The sequence below is a fragment of the Phacochoerus africanus genome, chromosome 2 (genome assembly GCF_016906955.1).
Source record: "Phacochoerus africanus isolate WHEZ1 chromosome 2, ROS_Pafr_v1, whole genome shotgun sequence".
Taxonomy (NCBI): domain Eukaryota; kingdom Metazoa; phylum Chordata; class Mammalia; order Artiodactyla; family Suidae; genus Phacochoerus; species Phacochoerus africanus.
The window spans coordinates 101834732-101859000 of NC_062545.1; the positions used below are offsets into that span (position 1 = coordinate 101834732).

At 41.8% G+C, this 24269-nt stretch overlaps 1 protein-coding gene and 2 pseudogenes across 2 annotated transcripts in view; 1 reads left to right on the top strand and 2 right to left on the bottom strand.

Moving 5' to 3' along the window:
- Nucleotides 1-24269, bottom strand: part of MYO5B (myosin VB) — a 389410-nt gene that overhangs the window by 355517 nt on the left and 9624 nt on the right. The gene's annotated exons all lie outside the window — the stretch shown is intronic.
- Nucleotides 17675-20817, bottom strand: LOC125121443 (cofilin-1-like; annotated as a pseudogene).
- LOC125121444 (ras-related protein Rab-3C-like) lies at nucleotides 20816-23385 on the top strand (annotated as a pseudogene).

Sequence of the window (24269 nt, forward strand, 5' to 3'; positions counted from 1 at the left end):
CAGGAATAGCAACAAACAGCTTGTTTCTCAGCCTCTTTCATTCAGAAGTGGTGACTTTTGGAAAGCCATACACTCACACTTTCAGGGAGAACCATTTCACTCTGGGTGGGTATGGAAAAAATCTGGACGAGGCAGCACTACTGGGTTTTTTGGTGGGGGAGGCTGCCACACCCATGGCAGGGGTAAGTTCCCACACCAGGGATCCAACCCATGAGCCCTGAGCAGCAACCTGAGCTGCTGCAGGACAACACCAAATCCTTAACCCATTGTGCCATGAAGGAACTCCCAGCATTGCTATTTTTTCAACCTTCCGCTCTGATGTTCTCTCCCAGGTCCTTGCACTAGTGGCTTCTCATCATTCAGGCTTCTGCTGAGTCAGGCCCTCAGATGCCTTCTCTGCCGCCCACCCGATCCATTTCTCTGCCTTGATTTTTCTCTTTGGGCTTATCAATACCTGGCACTTTGGTTAGCTTGCCTTCCGTAATTGGATTCTGGTCCATGAGCGCAGCAGTTGGCTTGTTCATTACTGAATCTCTTGGGCCTAGAACATGTGTAGCACATGATTCAGAAAGATGGGTACTTTCACACACTCTTACAGATGGAAGAGACCCAAGTGATCTTCAAAAGATGAGGGGAGTTCCCACTGTGATACAGTAGGTCAAGAATATGACTGCAGCAGCTTGGGTGGCTGTGGAGGCACCATTTCAATCCCAGGCCCAGCACAGTGGGTTAAATGATCCAGCATTGCCACAACAGCAGCATAGGTTGGCAGCTGCAGCTCAGATTCAATCCCAGGCCTGGGAATTTCCATATGCCATGGGTGTGGCCATCAAAGAAAAAAAATGAGGAAACTGGGGCCCAGGCATATACAATGACTTGCCCTAGATAAACAATGTCCAGAAGCATCACTGTTAGTGTCACATAAGCCAAAACTCTAAGTGGAGAGTCCCATTCTCCCTCCATCACACCATGCACCTCTTAGCATACACAGCAAAACAAGATGCACTTCTGTTGTCAGAGCCTAAATACACCAAAAGAGAGGCATCAGTCCATCCCATCAGGAAGCCTACAGCAAGCCTTCAGCTACAAGGGGGGCAGACACCAGAAATAAGAGAGGCTACAACTCTATTATCTGTAAAAAGGTCACCACGCCAAAAACCTGTGAAAATGAAAAGAAAGAGAACTATGACTCAAATGAGGGAGAAAGAAAAAAAAAAAAAAAAACAGAGGAGCAGCTAAGGGATCAGGAGATTCTCAGCCTCCAGGAAAAAGACTTTAGAATGTTGATGCTGAAGATGATACAAGACATTGGAAATAAACTAGAGGCACAGATGGATAACTTACAGGAAACACTGACCAAAGAGATGTAAGATATAAAACTTAAGCAAGAAGAGATGCAAAATACAATAACTGAAGTAAAAAAATTCATTAGAAGCAGCCAACAGCAGAATACAGGAGGCAGAAGAACAAATATGCACGGTCGAGGACAGAGTGGTGGAAATCACGGGAACCACGGATGCAGAACAGAAAAGAGAAAAAAGATTGAAAACAAATGAAGAGAGTCTCAGAGAACTCTGTGACAATGTTAAATGCACTAACATCCGTATTATAGGGGTGGCAGAAGGAGAAGAGAGAGAGAAGGGGACAGAAAAAATATTCCAAGAGATAATAACCAAAAACTTCCCTAACATGGGAAAGGAACCACTCACTCAAATCCAGGAAGCATAATGAGTACCATATAAAATAAACCCAAGGAGGAATACTCAGAGACACAAATTAATCAAACTGACCAAAATTAAAGACAGAGAGAAAATAGTGAAAGCAGCTAGGGGAAAGAAACAAATAACATACAACGGAACCCCGAGAAGGCTGTTGGCAAATTTTTCAGCAGAAACTCTGCAGGCCAGAAGGAAGTGGCATGATATACTTAACATGATGAAAGGAAAGAACCTCCAACCAAGATTACGTTACTCAGCAAGGCTCTCATTCAGATTTGAGGGAGAAATAAAAAGCTTCACAGATAAGCAAAAGCTGAGAGAATTCAGCAACACTAAAGCAGCCTTACAACAAACACTAAAGGAACTTCTCTAGACAGAAAAGGCTGCAACCAGAAACAAAAATACCACAAATGACAAGGCTCACCAGTAAAGGTATATATACCATAAAGGTACGAAATCATCCATGCAAAATTATGCCATCAAACTCAGAAATCATGAGAAGAGATGGGTACAAATGCAGGACACTGGAGATGAACTTGCAATTAAGAGACCAACTACTTAGGGGAGTTCCCGTCGTGGCGCAGTGGTTAACGAATCTGACTAGGAACCATGAGGTTGCGGGTTCGGTCCCTGCCCTTGCTCAGTGGGTTAAGGATCCGGCATTGCCGTGAGCTGTGGTGTAGGTTGCAGACGCGGCTCGGATCCCGCATTGCTGTGGCTCTGGCATAGGCCAGTGGCTACAGCTCCGATTGGACCCCTAGCCTGGGAACCTCCATATGCCACACAGGAGTGACCCTAGAAATAGCAAAAAGACAAGAAAAAAAAAAAAAAGAGAGACCAACTACTTAAAACAATCTCACACATATAGGACTCATATCAAAACTTCAGAAAAACTGCAAACCAAAAATCTACAATTGATACACAAATGAAGAAAAATCAACTCAAATACAACACTAAAGATAGTCATCAAACCACAAGATGAGAGAACAAGAGAAGAAGGGAAGAAAAAAGAGCAACAACAAAAAAAACCAAAGCAGTTAATAAAATGGCAATAAGAACATACATATCAATAATTACCTTAAATGTTAATGGACTAAATGCCCCAACCAAAGACAGAGACTGGCTAGATGGATAATACAAAAACAAGACCCATATATATGCTGTCTTCAAGAGACCCACTTCACTTCTAGGGATATATAAAAATTGAAAGTGAGAGGATGGAAGAAAATATTCCATGCAAATGGGAATCAAAAGAAAGCTGGAGTAGAAATACTCATATCAGACAAATAGACTTTAAAATGAAGAATATGTTAAGGGACAAGGAAGGTCACTACCTAATGATCAAAGGATCAAACCAAGAAAAAGATCTAACAATTTTAAATATCTACACACCCAACATAGGTTCACCACAATATACAAGGCAACTGCTAACAATCTGAAAACGACAAATCGACGATAATGCAATAATAGTGGGGGACTTTAACACCCCACTTACATCAATGGACGGATCATCCAGACAGAAAATCAACAAGGAAACACAGGCCCTGAATGAAGCATTAGACCAGACGGACTTAATAGATGTTTATAGGACATTCCATCCAAAAGCAACAGAATACACATTCTTCAAGTGCACATGGCACATTCTCTAAGATTGATCACATCCTGGGGTACAAATTAAACCTTGGTAACTTTAAGAAAACTGAGATTATACCAAGCATCTTTTCCAACCACAATGCTATACAACTGGAAATCAACAAGAAAAAAAAAGTGCAAAAAACACAAACACGTGGAGACTAAAGAACATGATATTAAACAACCAATGGATCACTGAAGAAATCAAGGAGGAAATTAAAAAATACCTAGAAGCAAATGACAACAATGATACGACATTCCAAAACCTATGGGATGCAGCAAAAGCCATTCTAAGAGGAAAGTTTATAGTAATACAAACCCACCTCAGGAACCAAGAAAAAGCTCAAATAAACAAGCTTAACTTTGCATCTAAAGCAGCTCGAGAGAGAAGAACAGACAAGTCCTAAAGCTAGTACAAAGAAATAAATCATAAAGATCAGAGCAGAAATCAATGAAATAAATAAAGAAAACCGTAGAAAAGATCAATGAAACGAAAAGCTGGTTCTTTGAAAAGATCAACAAAATTGATAAATCCTTAGCCAGACTTATCAACAAAAAAAGAGAGAGGACTCGAATCAATAAAATTTGAAATGAAAAAAGAGAAGTAACAACAGACATCACAGATATACAAAGGATCATAAGAGACTACTATATGCAACTATACACCAATAAAACGGAAAACCCGGAAGAAATGGACAAATTCTTATAAAAGTACCATCTTCCATGACTAAACCAAGGTGAAATAGAAAAAATGAAGGGACTAATCACAAGAACTGAAATTGAAACAATGATTTAAAAACTTCCAACAAACAAAAGTCCAGGACCAAATGGCTTCATAGGTGAATTCTATCAAACATTTACAGAAGAGCTAACACCTCTCCTTCTGAAACTATTTCAAAAAATTGCAGAGGAAGGGATACTTCCAAACTCATCCTATGAGGCCACCATCACCCTGGTACCAAAACCAGACAAAGATACCACAAAAAAAGAAACCTACAGACCAATTTCACTGATGAACATTGATGCAAAAATCCTTAACAAAATACTACCAAACCACATCCAACGATACATTAAAAGGACTGTACATCATGATCAAGTGGGATTTATCCCAGGGATGCAAGGGTTCATCAATACCCACAAATCCATCAGTGTGATATACCACATTAACAATCTGAAGAGTAAAAACCATATGATCCTTGCAATAGATGTGGAAAAAGCCTTTCACAAAATCCAACACCCATTCCTGATAAAAACCCTTCAGAAAGTGGGCATAGAGGGAACCTACCTCAACAAAATAAAGGCCATATGTGACAAACGCATAGCTAACATCATTCTCAATGGTGAAAAGCTGAAAGAATTCCCACTGAGATCAGGAAGAAAACAAGGATGTCCACTCTCACCACTACCCTTCAACATAGTTTTGGAAGACCTAGCCACAGCAATCAGAGAAGTAAAAGAAATAAAAGGAATCCAAATTGGAAAGGGAGAAGTAAAACTGTCACTATTTGCACATGACATGATACTATACCTAGAGAACCCTAAAGACTCTACCAGAAAACTGTTAGAGCTCATCCACGAATCTGGCAAAGTCACAGGCTACAAAATTAATACACAGAAATTGACTGCATTTCTATACACTAACAATGAAAGAGCAGAAAGAGAAATTAGGGAAGCAATCCCATTTACCATTGCACCCAAAAGAATAAAATACCTAGGAGTAAACCTACCTAAAGAGAAAAAAGACCTGTAACTCTGAAAACTATAAGATGCTGAAGAAAGAAATCAAAGAGGACACAAACAGATGGAAAGACATACCATGCTCGTAGATTGGATTGGAAGAGTCAATATTATCAAAATGACTATACTACCTAAGGCAATCTACAGATTCAATGCCATCCCTATCAAATTACCAAGGACATTTTTCACAGAACTCAAACAAAATATTTTAGTTTGTTTGGAATCACAAGAGACCAAGAATAGCCAAAGACATCCTGAAAAAGAAAAATGGACCTGGAGGAATCAGGCTCCCGGACTTCAGACTATACTACAAGCAACAATCACCAAAACCGTATGGTACTGGCACAAAGGCAGAAATACAGATCAGTGGAACTGGAGAGAAGGCCCAGAACTAAACCCACGCACCTACAGCCAACTCATCTACGACAAAGGAGGCAAGAAGATACAATGGAGAAAAGACAGCCTGTTCAGTAAGTGGTGCTGGGAAAACTGGACAGCCACATGGAAAAGAATAAAACTGGAACACTCCCTAACACCATACACAAAAATAAACTCAAAATGGATTAAAGACCTAGATATAAGACCAGACACTGTAAAACTCTTAGAGGAAAATAGAGGCCAAACACTCTCTGACATAAATGACAGCAACATCTCAGATCCACCTCTTAGAGGAATGACAGTAAAAACAAAAATAAACAAATGGGATCTAATCAAACTTAAAAGTTTGGGCACAGCGAAGGAAACCCTAAACAAAATGAAAAGACAACCCACAGAATGGGAGAAAATCTTTGCAAGTGAATCCACTGACAAGGGATTCATCTCCAAAATTTAGAAACACTTTCTGCAGCTCCATACCAAAAAAACAAACAACCCCATCAAAAAATGGGCAGAAGATCTAAACAGACAGTTCTCCAAAGAAGACATACAGATGGCCAAAAAACACATGACAAGATGTTCAACATCACTCATTATTTAGAGAAATGCACATCAAAACCACTCTGAGGTACCACCTGACACCAGCCAGAATGGCCATCATCCAAAAGTCTACAAACAAGAAGTGCTGGAGAGGGTGTGGGGAAAAAGGAAACCTAGCACACTGTTGGTGGGATTGTACATTGGTGCAGCCACTGTGGAAAACAGTATGGAGATGCCTCAGAAAACTAAACATAGAACTCCCATTTGATCCAGCAATCCCACTCCTGGGCATCTATCCAGAGGAAACCATGACTCGAAAAGACACTTGTACTCCGATGTTCATTGCAGTACTATTTGTGATAGCCAAGACATGGAAACAACCTAAATGTCTATCGACAGAGGAGTGGATCCAGAAGATGTGGTACATATCCACAATGGAGTATTACTCAACCATTAAAAGGAACGAAATACTGGCATTTTTAGCAACATGGATGGACCTAGAAATTGTCATGCTAAGTGAAATCAGTCAGACAATGAGACACCAACATCAAATGCTTTCACTGATATATGGAATCTGAAAAAAAGGACACAATGAACTTCTTTGCAGAGCAGATACTGACTCACAGACTGTGAAAAACTTATGGTTTCCAACAAAGACAGTTCAGCGGGTAGGGGGATGCACTGGAGTTGTGGGATGGAGATCCTCTAAAATTGAATTGTGATGATCACTGTACAACTATAAATGTAATAAATTCATCAAGTAATAAAAAATTACTTAACTGACAAAAAAAATATTAATTCTTCTGAAATAAATAAATAAATACACCAATAGACCAGAAACTGGAAAAATAGCCAGGAATATAAGGAGTGACATAAAACTTAACACCTTTAGAGACAGACAAGCTGCTTCGTCTCCAGAAATGAACACACACACACAGATCAAGTATGCAGGGGATGGTCCTCCCCACCCCCACTAGCCCATCATTTCTATAAGACACACCCCCAGGGAGCTATATGCCAAAAGCATGACTTCAGGGCCTGAAACCCTGCATTCCACACCTGCCTTGCAGAGTAAGTTCTGAGTATGTTGCTTAGCAGTCAGGGTCTCAAGTTCCTTTATTTTGCTTACCTCAGAGGCTAACAAGAAAAATGACAACTAAAGGGGAGCACAGTTTGTAAAGCATCAAGTGTATATAAAAAGATAAAATATTGCTTTTAAGAATAAAGAGCTGATGAATATGTGATTAAAAACCTTCCATAAAACAAAAGTCCAGAACCCGATGGCTACACAAGTGAAGTCTATCAAACATTCAGAGAAGAGTTAACACCCATTCTTCTGAAACTCTTTCAAAAAATAACAGAGGAAAGAACACTCCTAAGCATGTTCTATGAGGCCACCATCACCCTGATACCAAAACCAGAAAAAAATACCACACAAAAAAATTAAATTATAGGCCAGTATCACCAATGAACATAGATGCAAAAATCCTCAACAAAATACTAGCAAACCGAATCCAAGTATATATTAAAAGGATCATACACCATGATCAAGTAGGATTTATCCCAGGATACAAGAATTCTTCAATATCCTCAAATCTGTCAATGTGATATACCACATCAACAAACTGAAGAATAAAAGAGATGCAGAAAAGGCTTTTGACAAAATTCAACACCTGTTTCTGATAAAAACTCTCCAGAGTGTGGGGATAGGGGAAATGTACCTCAAAATAATAAAAAAAAAAATGTGGAAAACCCACATCTAACATCATTCTCAATGGTGAAAAATTGAAACCATTCCCACTAAGATCAGGCACAAGACAAGGATGTCCACTTTCACCACTATTATTCAACATAGTTTTGGAAGTTCTAGCCACAGCAATCCGAGAAGAAAAAGAAATAAAAAGAATCCAAACTGGAAGAAAAAAAAATAAGTAAAACTATCACTGTTTGCATATGATATGATACTATACTTAGAAAAGCCTAAAAGCAGCACCAGAAAACTATTCGGACTCATGAATGAATTTGGTAAAGTTGCAGGCTACAAAATTAATACACAGAAATCAACTGCATTTCTTTATACTTATAATGAAATATCAGAAAGAGAAATCAGAGAAACCATCCCATTTACAATCACAACAAAATGAATAAAATACCTAGGAATAAACCTACAGAGACAAAAAAGACCTATACTCTGAAAAATCATAGAGCATTGACAAAAGAAATCAAAGATGACACAAACAGATGGAAAGATATACAATGCTCTTGGATTGGATCAATCAGCATTGTCAAAATGACTATATTACCCAAGGTAATCTACAAATTCAATGAAATCCCTATCAAATTACCAAAGACATTCTTCGCAGAACTTGAACAGAACATTTTTAAATTTGTATGGAAACACAAGAGACCCCCGAATAGCCAAAGCAATATTGAAAAACGAAAATGGAGGAATCAAGCTTCCTGACTTTAGACAATACTACAAAGCTACAGTCATCAAAACAATATGGTACTGGAACAAAAACAGAAATATAGACCAATGGAACAGGATATAAAGCCTAGATATAAATACAAGTGCCCATGGGCAACTCATCTATGACAAAGGAGAACAGAACAAACAATGGAAGAAAGATAGCCTCTTCAGTAAATGGTTCTGGGAAAACTGGAAAGCTACAAGTAAAAGAATGAAAGTATAACACTATCTAACACCATATACAAAAATAAACACAAAATGGATTAAAGACCTAAAAATAGGGTCAGACACTATAAAACTCCTAGAGGAAAACATAGGTAGAACGCTCTTTGACATAAATCACAGCAACATCTTGTCTGACCTCCTAGAATAATGACAATAAAGACACAAATAGACCAAACTCAAAAGCTTTTGCACAGCAAAGGAAACCACTGGAAAAAAAAAAAAGGCAACCCACAGAATGGGAGAAAATCTTTGCCAATGATGCAACAGACAAGGGCCTAATCTCCAAAATATACTAACAACTCATGCAACTCAACAACAAAAAAACAAACAACCCAACTGAAAAAGAGCAGAAGACCTAAATAGACATTTCTCCAAAGAAGACATACAGATGGCCAACAGGCATATGAAAAAATGCTCAATATCACAAATTATTGGAGAATGCAAATCAAAACTACAACGAGGTACCACCTAACTCCAGTCAGAATGGCCATTATTAACAAGTCAATGAATAACAAATGCTGGAGAGGGTGTGGAGAAAAAGGTACCCTCCTCCACTGTTGGTGGGAATGTAAATTGGTACAACCACTATGGAAAACAGCATGGACGTACCCCAGAAAACTAAATATAGAGCTACAACATGATCTAGCAATTCCACCGCTGGGTATATATCAGTGCAAAACTTTCATTGAAAAAGACAGATGCACCCCTATGTTCATAGCAGCACTATTCACAATAGCCAAGTCATGGAAATAACCTAAATATCCATCCACAGATGAATGGATTAAGAGGATATGCTAATACAAAGGACTATTACTCAGCCATTAAAAAAGACAAAATAATGCCATTTGCAACAACATGAATAGATCTAGAGACTCTCATACTAAATGAAGTAAGCCAGAAAGAGAAAGACAAATACCTTATGATATCACTTATTTGTGGGATCTAAAATATGGAACAGATAATCCTATCCAAAAATAAAAAATAAGCAAACAAAAAACAGAAACAGATCATGGTCAAGAAGAGCAGACTTGGGGTTCCCGGGCACGGTGGGAGAAAGGGGAGGGAGTGGAACTGATGGGCATTTGGGGGGTCTGGGGGATGCAAACTGTTATATTTGGAATGGATGGGCAATGGGATCCTACTGTACAGCACAGGGTAATGTGTGTGATTGGGTCACCCTATTGTACAATAGAACTTGACGAAACACTTTAAATCAACTCTATTTGACTAATAATAAAAGAATAGAAAATACTTACACAAAAACACAACAAAAAACAATCATGCTATATACAAAATAACCAATCCTTATGTAACCGATCCTTATGTATAGCAAATATTTAGGGAAAAAGGCATCCCCTGCTTAAAGTTATGTGAAGTTAAACGAAGTGTGTCTATGTGAGTCTATGTTGAACCTCATTTGAAGATACTGTCAAAAAAGCCCAAATTTGGGACCTCTTTTTATAACTGAAGTATAATTACGTCCAATAAAATACACAGATCTAAAAAAGTTCTTAAAAAAAAAAAAGAATAAAGTGCTGATATTTTCTGAAGGAGAAAAGCAGAAGGCAACTCACTGTGGTTCCTCCAAAGACACCTCCTCCTCACAAAATTAGGCCAAATTAGGCCAAAGTCAGGAGACCAGGGCAGGGTAGTGATATACTCTTAGACACTGATGCACAATGTGTGAAGTAGAAAACACCTTATTGCTCTTTCATTTGATTATACAAATGTCTCACAATGGGTGCTCGTGATTTGCCTGATGCAGACATGCTGCGACATCAGAAGGCATCTGACCTTAGACAGCAGGCCCTGTTCCTAGAAGAACACACCCCAGGCCAGGGTGCCTATCCAGTGACAAGCAGAGTAACAACGGGAGGAGTCAGAAGGCAGCCAGGCAAGCCAGGATGTCAGTACATCTTGGATCTATCACTGATGGGAGCTAAATCATCAGCTTTCAGAGCAATATAGGGAACAGACATCAACGACAACCACAAAAACAACAACAACAAAAAGGCAAATCAGGTTCCAGCCAGCTTCTCAGGGGATTTGATCCCACTTTGTTGCAGCTGTGTTTCTTCTAGGACTGACCAGAGCACCATTTTCCACAAAGGGCTCCACAGGACACCAGCCCAGTCTGTGGCAGCAGCCACACTGTGCCTCCTCTACTTTCACACTCCTCTTCCACCTTGATCACCCTCTCTCTAACCTTCATTCATTCTCATCCCGTTCCTGTCTGCATCCAACCTGCAACCTGCACAGCCTCTTCCTAAAAGAAAGCCAACAGGTGGTCCTCTCACATTGCCTTTCTACCTCCCACCACTAAATAACCACCTCCAAAGCATGGAACTAAAGCACATTTTAAACTATTTTGTACTGAATCAATAAAGCTTTTTAAAAAGAATTCCCATAGTTAGAATAAATTCAAGTGAGTTGGAAACCTATTTCTCTAAGAGAAACAAAAACCATAAAGCAAATTTCTTTAGATTTCCTGTTATAGATCAGTGGAATCTAAAGTGTTTTACTCCTTCCTTCCTTCTTTCCCTTCTACTGTTTATTTGTAATTATTTTTTTTTCACTGTAGTCTTGCATTTTTTCCTTCCCCAGAAGCAGTCATTTCTAGCCACATTTCAAGGGGTCCTATGGCATCCTTGGCTGGAGGGGGCCCAACCTGCTAAGACCTGCAGAGATGAAGCCCTCACTTCTGTACAAGGCAGCCCCTTCCACTGCTGGGAGTGCTGACTGGCCATGTGCTCCTGGGCCCCAAGTTCAACCTCCCTCCGTACAGCATACCCACTGTTAGGCACTACGATCTTCAGACGAACTCAGACAGAAAACACATGAACTCCACAACAGTGCAGTACTATTTCAAGATTCTACCTCTTTTCTCTGGCATATACACCCTGGGCCCCCAGCTGTTCCTCATACACCATAGTTTCCAGGCACCTCTCTCTTCTAGGCAGCTACCTCTTGCTCTATTTATTGAGAGTCCCTAAAAATACATCATTAACATCAGAACAGAGTGGAGTGGAGTCACATGTTGGGGGGTGATGAAGCTTGATTCTAAAGTCAATAATAAAGCAAAAATCACACAGTCCCAAAATTACCCTTGAATATCTTACACTATGCATCACAGTGAGACACTTCAAGAAGCTCACTTCACTTTAGAGCCTCTCACATCAAGAGGCTCCCAGCTGCCCAAGGGAAACAGAATCCCTCCTTCCATCTCACCCTCACTCCAAGGCATATCCTCATGGAGCAGACTGATCACACACACAACTGATTTTTTGTTTTCTAGTTGGTTGGTTTCTTGGGAATTGTTCAATTTTGCCCAGCACACATGCTGCCTACCTGATATTTCAGCGTATCCATGAGCCAGATTTAAGCTGCAGGTCAAGTTGTTCCTCCCCTCCACACCTGGCCCTCAATCCAGCCTGATACTTCACGATGGCCAACCAAGAGCCACCACTGGCACAGTTCACACAAATAATTCTGCAAAACTTCTGAAGACTCATTATTGTATATCATTGTCTTGATAAGAAAGAGGTTGTAAAGAGGTTAATGTGATAGCAATCTCACTATAGCACATAAAATCAATAGCCTCTTCCAAAGGCTGCAACCATTTAAGCAACTACAATTTTTTTGCCTAAGACAATTGTGCACTCTTATGATCTTCATTTATCATCCCAGGTGAAAAAGTTACCAGTACAGGTTTCTCGCCTGTATTTCTGGTTATGTTTGAAGTCACCCTAAGTCATATTAGTGCATCAGCACCCGATGAACCATATTAAGGAGTTTCCATTGTGGCTCAGGGGTTAAGAACCCAAAATAGCCTCTGTGAGGATGGGGGTTCAATCCCTGGCCTCGCTCAGTGGGTTAAGGATCCAGCACTGCCATAAGGTGTAGCACAGGTCAAAGATGTGGCTCGGATCTGGTGTTGCCATGGCTGTGATGTAGGCCTTTAGCTGCAGCTCTGATTCAACCCTTAGCCTGGGAACTTCCATATGCCACGGATGCAGCCATAACATTTTTAAAAATTGAAAAAACCACCATTATCACTTATTCATAAAAGTATCTTTTTGTTGTTGTTGTTGGCTTTTTAGGGCCACACCTGTGGCAATATGGAAATCACCAGGTTAAGGGTTGAACCAGAGCTGCAGCTGCCAGCCTACACTACAGCCACTGGCCTATACCACAGCCACAGCCACTTTGGATCCCTTAACCCATTCGACAAAGCCAGGGATCAAACCGACATCCTCATGGATACTAGTTGGGTTCATTACTGCTGAAACACAATAGGAACTCCTAAAAGTATGATTTTATATGGGAGATCATGAACACCAAGCTTGAAAGAACTTCACAGATACCCATTTAAAGCAATGTCAAAATAGCAAAACAACCATGTAAATCAAGATAATTTAGTACCAACTTGTACCCATAAAGTTAAGATTAACTTTGTTTTCAGGAATAAGCTCTAACACAAGTTCAGTTCAGTGTTAGAGGCAGCTCTGATAAAACTCATGCAAATATTCTTCCCTATTTTGGGCAATACACTATGTTTATGCTCTAAAAAGTAGAATACAATAAACAAACCCTTGTAACAGCTTATAAACATTTTGTTCAGGTTTTTCTATTCCCCCATCTTTGCCTTTCTCCTCAAATGACACGTCAATTTATGGGAATCATTCTTTGACATCACTCTGATGTTTTCTCCTTCTTCAAGGGCTACCCAAACCAAGCTTCAGTCCTGTCCTGCCCATCCAATCAGACTATCACCCCTACATCCATCCCACTCTCCTATCTGCAGACCTGCGCCCCTGTGGCTGGAGGGAGGAAAAGCAGTTTTCCAAGTGGACCAATGGTGCCCCCATTCTGGTGTGCTCTGAGCAGCTCAGAGAAGGAAGGAACAGCTCTGGAGGCTGGAAGCCCCAGGATGATGCTTGTCTGAGCTTCATCACTGCCCACTGCAGGGTGGTCCTACAGGGGGGACCTGCCCTTCTGCACGCTCAGAGGCAGGAGGTAGAAGGGCCTGTTGAGGGACTGACAAGAGGGAGAGCAGAGACTTCCTCCCAAACCACTGTCTTAGGAGTTGCCATGATAGCCTAGGAACCGCGACAACTGCCTACTGCACATCCTGCCACTCTTGTCACCTTGGTAAAACGCTTCCTTCATTCACTACACCTGGATGGCACTTATTACACAGAATATCACTGTGAGTTAATGAGGACCACGCCTCACGCACCTTTTACACCCAGCACTGTGCCTGATATCACAAAGATTCTCACATATTTGTGACTCTTATCCAGTGGTGCCCGACCAACTGAGACCAAGAATGGAAGACATGTGAGCTGTCGGCGCAGCAAGTTCTAGTGAACACGATGAGCTGAAAATGGACATCTCTCCAAGACATAGCTTCATACTCAGGGCTCACAGCCCAGACCAGCCCACACTGGCATCAGTGCTCCTTCCCACCTGTATAACCCTATTAAGGGTTAACCCAAAAGCCTATGGCTGAAATCAAAGAACTCAAAGTCTAACCACTCTTTACCACAGTGAGTAACTGAAAAATTACAATTTCTTTAGGTATCCTGTGACTTCACAGGAAAAATTGGATAAACAGAGTTTACCAGGAAAGTACAACCACTGAGCCCCAACCCCACCCAACAAAGCACAAGAAACATAAGGTGAGATTTTCAATTCTAGCATTAAGCCAGGAGTTTACTTACTGGGTAAGATAGCGTGAAAACCAGTTACAGCCTAACTCATTACTTGGCTGGCAATAGCTACATCGTTTCGGATATAGGCCATGGTTCCAGGGCTGCTGGGATCATTTACAGCCCGGGACACATCTTTGTTCTTTGGCCAGCACTTAGGCAGTTTCTGATTTCGGAGACGGTTCATATTGTGTCTTGAGTACAGTTCAGACTGAGACCCTTGGCATCTGCCCCGTTCAGTAAGAGCTCGCTACATGGCTGAGTGTTGTGTAACCCCAACAGCCTGCCGAGTGGCATTTTGTTTCACACTGCTGGTCAGATTTCAGGGATATTAACACAGTGAACAATCCCAAGAGCCTTTATTAAGGATGGATTACAGAAGGTTAAAGAATGAAGTGATGGAGGAGGGGAGAAGTAGAGGAAGCAACTGGAGAAAAATGAAAAGACGTAGAATATTTCTAGCAGAGGAGATGGACAAAATCCAGAAAGGAAAAAAACATCTATCACTGGACTATGGTAACAGCAGATGTCAGAGCCCATAGCCCAGCACTGTTCTTACAGTTTTACCGTCTAGTAGCAGGTCAGACATGGAAACCCCCACTGGAATCCAAGGCAGGGACTGATGAAGTCAAAAACTAGATTAGACACTCAGGCAGAAGGATGCAAGTACCATAAAGAGCCATGACCTAGCAAGAAATGAAACGAAGCCCAGAGCCAGTCCTCCAAGTTCATCTACCTGAGTTAGATGCAGCATCTATATTTTTTTAATGATTTTTATTTTTTTCCAGTAGAGTTGGTTTACAATGATCTGTCAATTTCTACTGCATAGCAAAGTGACCAAGTCATATATATATATATATATATATATATATACACACACACACACACACACACACTTTCTTTTTCTCACATTTCTTCCATCATGTTCTATCACAAGTAACTACATGTAGTTCCCCGTGCTATACAGCAGGGTCTCATTGCTTATCCACTTCAAATGCAATAGTTTGAATCCATTAACTCCAGACTCCCAGTGCATCCCACTCCCTTCCCCTCCCCTCTTAGAAACCACAAGTCTCTTCTCCAAGGTCCATGAGTACACTTTGGCCATGTGGTCACAGAATGACCCCTAGTGCTATCGGAAATATAGATGCTTGGTATGAAAGTCTCTAGCTTCATCCATTTGCTGCATCATATTTTTGATAGCACCAGGGGTCATTCTGATGCACCCCTAAGTGGGAAAACCAGAGCTCAGAGCTCTGGTGCCTGCAACATCCATAACCTCTTCTGAGGGAAGCGCATGGTTCCCAGTGACTGAGGAATCTTCAGAAGTTCCTTGGGCCTCAGAGGCCAAAGCCACGTGGCCCAGGCATACCTCCTAGGAACAGCCAATCAAGAGCCTACTTTCTATAAAAGCTCTAAAGCTCTTGTCATTAGTGACACTGGAATAACAGCAGATAGTAGACCAATCTAAACTGGAACTAGAGATTCAAAAAGGGGGGTTTAATCCAAGGTAGAGGCAAGAAGACAGGAAAGGGGGCAGAGCTAAGAGTAACCGGGTCACACTGATGGTACCGGCATGGAAATGCATCCCTACCACTGACAGGATAAACTGGGCCATAAAACCTCAAAGAGCCTGAGCATTTTTCTGGTCCCCTAATACTGTGCTGACCTGTTATGTCAGGCTGCTCATACCAGCTAAGCCTGTCTGCTGAGAAAGCATCCTTAGGACACAGCCTACATGGAGTGGATAAGAAAGGAGATCCTGCTGTATAGCACAGGGAACCATATCTAATCACTTGTGATGGAACATGATGGAGAATGATGTGAGAAAAAGAATGTAGATATATGTATAACTGGGCCACTTTACTGTACAGCAGAAATTGACAGATCACTGTATTATCAACCCTAATAAAAGTTTTTTTAAAGAAGAATAGAGCCTATATCTTGAAGTGCCCTTGCAATGAAAAAAGCTTAGTACACCAAGTGCCAGGAAGGGCAAAGATAGATATGGGCATCCGGTTAGTGCTGTCAAGGTGGTATGCTCCTCTCAGTACAATGGGTAGGTGTCCCACACCTGTAAGCTATGGAACAGTTAGGTCTGGAGCTCTGGGGCTGAAGATTTGAGATGACAGGTGGTCCACAAGGCCGGAACTTTAAGATACCTTTTGTTCTTTCCTTCCCCACACCTGAAAGGGGAAAAGCACGGGCATAGCCCTAGAGTCTCTCCATCAATGCTGGTGCTTCACTAAATGAGAGGACCCAATCCAAGGAGCAACCCAATCCAAGGACCCAGCCCAATACAGGAGCTGGGGCCAGTGAATCAGCACCCACAGCAGACTTCTCAGCCCTTCAGGCTCTCACCCCACACTGACCAGCACTGGACTGTGGCTTCCCCAAGGACAAGACCTTCTCCTAGCAACAGGATTAGCATCAACTAATATAGTTCACGTGTTCTCATTTTATCTCATTAACCAGCCTCTGAGGGCGCTACTAGCTTCTTGCCTCTATTTTACAGATACATGAAGCCTAGACGTTAAGCAGTTGTCTAAGGGCACACAGAGGCTAACTTCAGGGGGTGGGTGAGGGGTAGGACGATGACAGGACACCCGTGCTCAAAACCCAGGTCTATGCAGTCTAAAGGTTATGCTCTTGACCTCTATATTTTCCCTACCCTTTTTTTCTCCAGAGTTTTTTTAAACTGCAATATAATATCAAGTTCACCATCCTAACCATTTTAAGTGCACAGTTCAGTGGCATTAAGTACATTCACACTATTGTGCAACCATCACCACCATGCATCTCTTACCTTGCAAAACTGAAATTCTTGTATCCATTAAACCTCTACTTTCCCCTCCCTCCCACAGCCACCATTCTGTGTTGTCACTACGAATCTGACTCCTATAGATACCTATACAAGTGGAATTATATGATACTTGTCTTTTTTCTTTTTAAGCCACACCCATGGCATATGGAAGTTCCCAGACCAGGGATCAAATCTGAGCCATAGCTGCGGCAATGCCAGAGCCTTAACACCCTGTGCCAGGCCAGGATCAAACCCAGGTCACTACAGAAACAACACAACACACTGTGCCACAGTGGGAACTTCTACAACATCTGTCAATTTATAACTGGCTTATTTCACTTAGCATGATGTCTTCAAGGTCCATCCATGTACAGCATGTATCAGAACATCCTCTCTCCTTTGTTTTTGTTTTTAACTCCAGGTCCCTAACTGGTCCTGCTTCAATGAGTGGCCATGACCAGGAGAAAAAAGAAGGGGAACCAGGTGGCAGAGGGAGGGGTCATGTCTACAACACTGCATTTATACACAGCGCTACACACACACACTCCCTACTACTGTTAAGAGCTGGCAGTGTGGGAAAGGGGAGGAACAGGTGGGAAACTGGAGTGTTACAACAGCACCCTCCCCAGCACCCCTGTTTGAACTCAATCTGCCTCAACCCAAGGAGAATCAGACGATGAAAAGCAGTTTAGGAAGGCCAGAACTGTCAGGGGTGCAGGGAGGAGGATGGTCCAAGTGGGGTGAAGGGAATTGCTCCCCTCTTGCTGGGATCCCCCAGCCCCTCCAGTCTGGCAGGAAAGGGGCAGCCTGCAACCCCTGTAAGCAGGTCTGGGGCTGCCAGAGGCTCCAGGCAGGGGGCAGGAGGGGTTTCAGAAAGGCTTGCCCTCCAGGGAGATGAGGGCACTGCCCCCCAGCTTCACTGCCAGGATGCAGCAGTCCTTGACCTCCTCTTGGCAGCTGGCTTGTAATTCATGCTTGAGCCCTGTCAGCTTCTCCTTGATGGTGTCCTTGGAGTTGGCATAATCATTTTGCTCTTAGTGGATGCAGACTCAGGGCCCAGACCCCTTTCTTGCTTTCCCTGGTCTCACAGGTTGCACCACAAAAGATGTGGTAGCAGTCCTTGTGTGGCAGCACCCTCACAAGGGTGGCTGAGGAGTTGTCTTCAGTCTGTCCCACATCACCTACCAGCATCTCCTGGCCCTTCTTCAGGATGAGGTTCTTTCCTGTCCTAGCTTGGGCACAAGAGCACCGCCTTCTTGTGCTTCTTCACCTCCCCTGGTGAAGGCGACTCGCACCTTCATGTCACTGAACACTTTGCTGACACCTAAAACAGCCACACTGGAGGCCTCATTTCTAGAAGTAAAAAGAAGATGGCGAGGAGAGCCAGAGAATGCAAGAAGTACTGCAGGCTGCTGCCGGGCTCCAGCTGATCAATATCTTTTCTCTTTAAGGCTGAATATTCTGTTGCAAGGATGGACCACATTTTGTTTATCCATGCATTCATGATGGACACTGGGCTGCTTCCACCTTTTGGCTATTGTGAATAATACTGCTCTGCCTTCTCTTCTTACCTTATATTCAGTGGCTGACATCCTGTCTCATGCACAGCAGGGCTAAGAAGGTACAAAGAGCATCCTTCCATCCACTTTCAAAAGAACATTCAGGCAATTAGGTGGAATGGGCTTTCCATTCAATTCTTAAAGAATTAAGTATTTATTAATGCCATTATAATTGTCATAACATTGAGGCATGCCCATTTAGTGAGTTGATAATATTAACATACATATACATTCAAAGGGGACTATAAATCAGTGATACTATAAAATTTGATGAGGCTTTAAGTTTTTAACCAAACAAACCAGAAGTGTTACATTCAAATGAGTATTTTCCTGGGAGGCTCTACACTGACTGATGATGAGAGCACCTGCAGCCTGACTGTACTTCTAGGATGACAGCTAGTAAGGGGCCACACAAAACTGTCATCAGTACCTGGAAGTCACACTTTGCCTGTAACGGAAATAAGTCTGTGAATTCCTTCCTTACTCAACACCAGATTATTTCTTTGAATAACTCTTGGATATTTCCAGAAAAGAAAGCATACCTTCCACACATAGATTTTTTTTCCCCTCATACAAAGGAAAAAGAATACATCATCAGATTTGAAGCCAATTTCAGAAGAAGTATTGACGCGCTCCAGTATCCTGAACCTCTGCCAGAGAGAGCATCCTGAAGGAAATATTAGTCATTTGCCTGACATATTAGTCATTTAAAAATCACATTTCAAGGGTATTCTTATTTTGATGCACAGAGCTTGTTACATAGTAACACACATGTATACCTAGTAAAATGAACATTAAAAAAGCAAGCAGCTTGATAGCAAAGAAACACTAGTTTGTGGCTAAGAAGACATTCATTTTCCTTATTTCACAAATAAACATTAGCTCTCATTAGCAAGTGGAGGCAAATTAAGAATTTACTTAAATCTGATGAGACAAGGTAAAGCAATTTATCTCCTTTTAACATACGAATACCTCCTTAATACTTATTCATACAACAAAGGAACCACTGGACTGGAAGAACTCAAGGTCAAAAGGTTACTTTGCAGAAATGGGCCTTTCCTGTCTCTACATCACTGCAGGTAGAAGGAGTTCTGCACACATGCTGGATGAGTGATGGACAAAAGAGATGGTCTGAATCTTCAGATGAAAACTGAGTATTATTATTGTTCCTCTGGGAGAAAGATAGCTGAAACAGACTTGATCCCATTGCTGCCTCTTTTTCCATTTTGTTTCGTATTTTTGGCCATGCCTGTGGCACTCAGAAATTCCGGGGCCAGGGGCTGAACCTGCACCATAGCAGCAACAAGGCTGGATCCTTAATCCACTGCACTACCAGGGAACTCATTTTGCCTCTTTGGAAAGCCACCTGCTTTGTCTGACTGCCCATGAAGGATAGAGATTCATGTTTGTCCCCACCTAATCATGCAAATATCCATGACTTTTGATGAAATTGTCAATAAAAACTTGTGTTAAGTGAGGAAAAAATAAAGTATCCTTTTAATGCAAATGATAACCTCAGGAAGGGAAGGGCAAAAAAATACATATGTGATCAAAGTTATGTAAAATTAGGATATTCAAAACTAAGACAGTTACATTAGCTTTCATATCCACAAATGTTGCTTTGCTGCTATTCCACATTTATATCTGTGCTAAGCCTTTGGGCACAGTAATTAAAAAAAAAAAAGATAAACAACATTTAATTATCTCCTGACATGGGCTCCACATTCCATAGATTTAGGCAAGTGCCAGAGGAAACAGATGGGCTTTCCACCAAGTACTCCAAGCCAAAAGCTGTGCCAAAATGACAGAAGGTAACATTACAGTAAAGGAGGCTCCTTGGTGGAGAAAAGGCCTTTCCTCAAGGAGCTGTGGCCTGGACACAAGAAGGGAGTACAGGTGGTCTTTAAATCAATTCAATGGCATTTTACTGAGTGCCTACCGTATGCAAAACCCTATCTTGGGAAAAGTGAGGGATGTGGGTATATGATAAAACTTCTAGCTTCAATGAGAGAAATTTTACAAACACACACCCAACCATCAACTGCATGCCTGTAAGAAAAAGTAGTGAAACACATTCTAGAATTACCTACAATCTCAAAGCTTTTTTAAATTTGGCTTTGTAACTCATCCTATTTTTAGAAGATTCATCTTTTTTAATATGTAATTGATAAAGTACAGTAATAAAGTGAATACCTGTGAACTCATCACAAAATTTCGTAGCCCAATAACAGCCCTATTCACTCCTGCTCTCCTGCCACCTGCCATACCCAGACACCTACTATTCTAGTTGCCTTTTCCCACATTCCCTGGTTTTTACTCATTTTATCACATGTATATCTTTTACCAATACTGTTCATTTTGCTGATTTCAGAAATTCATAAAAATAGTACCAATTCTGTATGAATTCCTCTCTGAGGCACCTTAAACGTGATACCGAAGCTGGGCATCATATAAAGTCAGATAATATGTTCCAAGCATGCATCTTATCACTGGTGGGACTGCACTGGGAGCTGGGTAGGCAGTTAGCAAAAGCAAGTTAAACCAGAGTTTAAAGTGAATGATCCAGGGTACACAAAGATAGCTGAACAACCTACAATTTGCCAGTTCCAATAATTCACCTTTTCATCCTTCCCCATAAATACACAGTATCCAGATCACCGTACAATGAAACTGGCACCTGTTGCCCAGGATATTTTTTCTTGTACAGTCTCTAAGCCAAGGGACCTGAATCACTTAGTGCTGAAGAGATAATAAGCCAAGCCCTCAAATTCCATGCAGAAGGCATCTGGAGGTTCTCGTTTTAGGATTTTATGCCACTACTCGTTTGAGTTTTGTGATGGTAAAAGCTCTATGGGAAAATCATTAAGTATCCCTCGCGATGGGCCTCTTCATTCCTCCCCAAGCTTCAGCAAAGGAGAGAAAAGCCTGAAGGGGGCATGTCACTATTAGAGTCGTTCAAAGGAGGATAATAATTTATGGGCCCTTTCAGTTAATTTTAAGAGGAACATTTTCGGGCCATTAACTTGGAGCTCAGATATATAAACTTAATTATTCCCACAGCAAATTAGCAAGATACACTAGTACTCATTTACAACTTGAGGACTTCCTCTTCATATCAAACCTAAAATGCCCCCATTGGAGGAGCTTCCAACGTGCTCTGAAAGTCCCCAGTAAGCACCTGAAGTCTTAAAAGGGAACTGTCTGGGACTTCCCACTGTGGCACAACGGGATAGGCAGCATCTCTTCAGCACCAGGACACAGGTTTGATCCCCGGCCCAGCACGGTGGGCTAAAGGATCCAGTGTTGCTATAGCCACAACACAAGTTGCAACTGTAGCTCAGATCTGATTTCTGGCCTGGGAACTCCATATACCATAGGGTGGTCAAAAAAATGGAAAAGAAGGGGGTTGGGGAATGGTCTGGGGCCTGCATATCCTTCTATAAGGGTCTACCCTCAGATGCTGGAGGAAGGGTTCTTGTCTGTGATGGCCAACCTGACATCCTGAGTGAAGGTGAGCTCATCTTCCAAACACCTGTCCAGACAATGTGTAGTAAACAGGGCACCCCCAGAAACGTGAAGATCTTTGGCTCAACAGGCTGATGGGAGAGCTGCGAGGAGTCTCTCAGACCTGCTTCCCTTAGCTCAGAAATGGACCAAGACGCCTATCAGACATCAAGCATGATAGGAAAGAAGAGATTTCGCTGCAGGAGTTTAAGAAGGAGGTGAAGTGACTGGAAAGCAGACTGGTGCCCTGGAACAAAAGAAGGGTGAGAACTTAGAAATCAAATAAGAGAAAGACGTGGCAGAAGGGGAAGTCAGATATTTGAAGCATGAGGATTGTTGGTTTAAGGATAAAGAAGACTACATGTCAAGGAAATAGGGACCTTTGCCCTATAATCAAAAGCAACTGAATTCTGCCAACAAACTGAAAGAGCCTGAAAGTGGTATCTTCCCCAGAATCTTCAGAGGGCCTCTGCCCAAGACACCAGGTATGGCCAGAAAGACTCTTCTGATTAGAACTTTGACTACATGTTCAAACTGCTCAACACTGGCAAGAGCAGTGTGGGAAAAACATCTTTTCTGTTCCGTTACATGGATGACTCCTTTACCTCTGCATTCATCAGCACCACTGGGATTGATTTCAAAGTCAAAACTCTATTCAAAACGAAAAGAGAATCAAGCTTCAGATTTGGGACATAGCAAAGATTATCACTACAGCCTATTACCATGGGGCCATAGGCTTTATTTTAATGTGTGACATCACAAATGAAGAATCCCTCGGTGCAATGCAGGATTAGTCAACTCAAAACACACTCGTGGGATAATGCCCACATCATCCCGGTTGAGAAAAAATGCGACATGGAAGATTAGCAGGTCATTTGAACCGAGCGAGGCCAACATTCAGGAGAACAGCTTGGTTTTGAGTTTTTTGAAACAAGCGCCAAGGATAACATTAATGTCAAGCAGACACCATCTGTGCCAAGATGTCCGAGGGTCTGGAGACGGACCTGGCCATCACAACCGCAAAGCACAAGACTCAAGGAATCCCTCCTCCGCAGCAGCCCAGCTGTGGCTGTTAGTGTCCCACCCACAGGCGGCACCTGGGGGTTGGCTACTAAAAATAGCATTTATAAATGGTCAATTTGCCTTCATTTATACTGCCTAATAATTATCTGAGGGAAATCTTTGTTGTCAGTGGCTCAAACATGCACTAAATTCTGGGGAGGTTTCCTACGTTAAAAAAATCAAGTAAGTTTACACTGCTTGAGTTTCATGTAAACCTTATGTTTGTTACATTTCACTGTTTCTGAAGATGTGACCCTCTTCTCAGTGTAGCCTGAGAAGAGCCAAAAGCAAAGGTCTGCCTACATTTGGAACAGTTTTTTTAAGAAGCACCAGGATGCCTATGGGGCTGAGGGTGGTGGTGGCAAAGGATGCCAAGCAGCAGATCCCCCAAGGAAAGAACTATGGGTCAGACCATTTCTCAGAGGCTATGCTTTGTGCTGTCACTCTGCTGCCAGGGGTGAGGGCAATGCTGACAGAAAGGATGCTTTTTTTATACACAAATGATGTTCCAGATGCACCATCAAAGAGACAGAATCTCATGGAAGGGAGCAGATCAGAGTGGTCCTACCCTGCTCCCTAGGAGGAGTGCGCTTTGGGCAAGTCATGAAAGGCGGAGGTCCCTTATTTGTAAATGCGAATGACGAGGGTGTCCATGTCACAGTGTTATTGTCAATGAGTTAACAGACAGTTCTTGAATGACATGGCTCTCAAGCATTTGATAATGTTAGCTATTATAACTAGTGTCTCTCCACGGTAGGACCCAGAGATGTAGTCATGCCAAAGTGCCTTATTCAAAATACATATTTGTACAATTTATCCCCAACATTCTGGTTTCCATGACTTCCTATGTCTAAAAACATAATCATTTAATGACCAAAAACATAGTTATAAATAGTGTCTTACTTAACAGAGCAAATACAAGGAAAAACTACA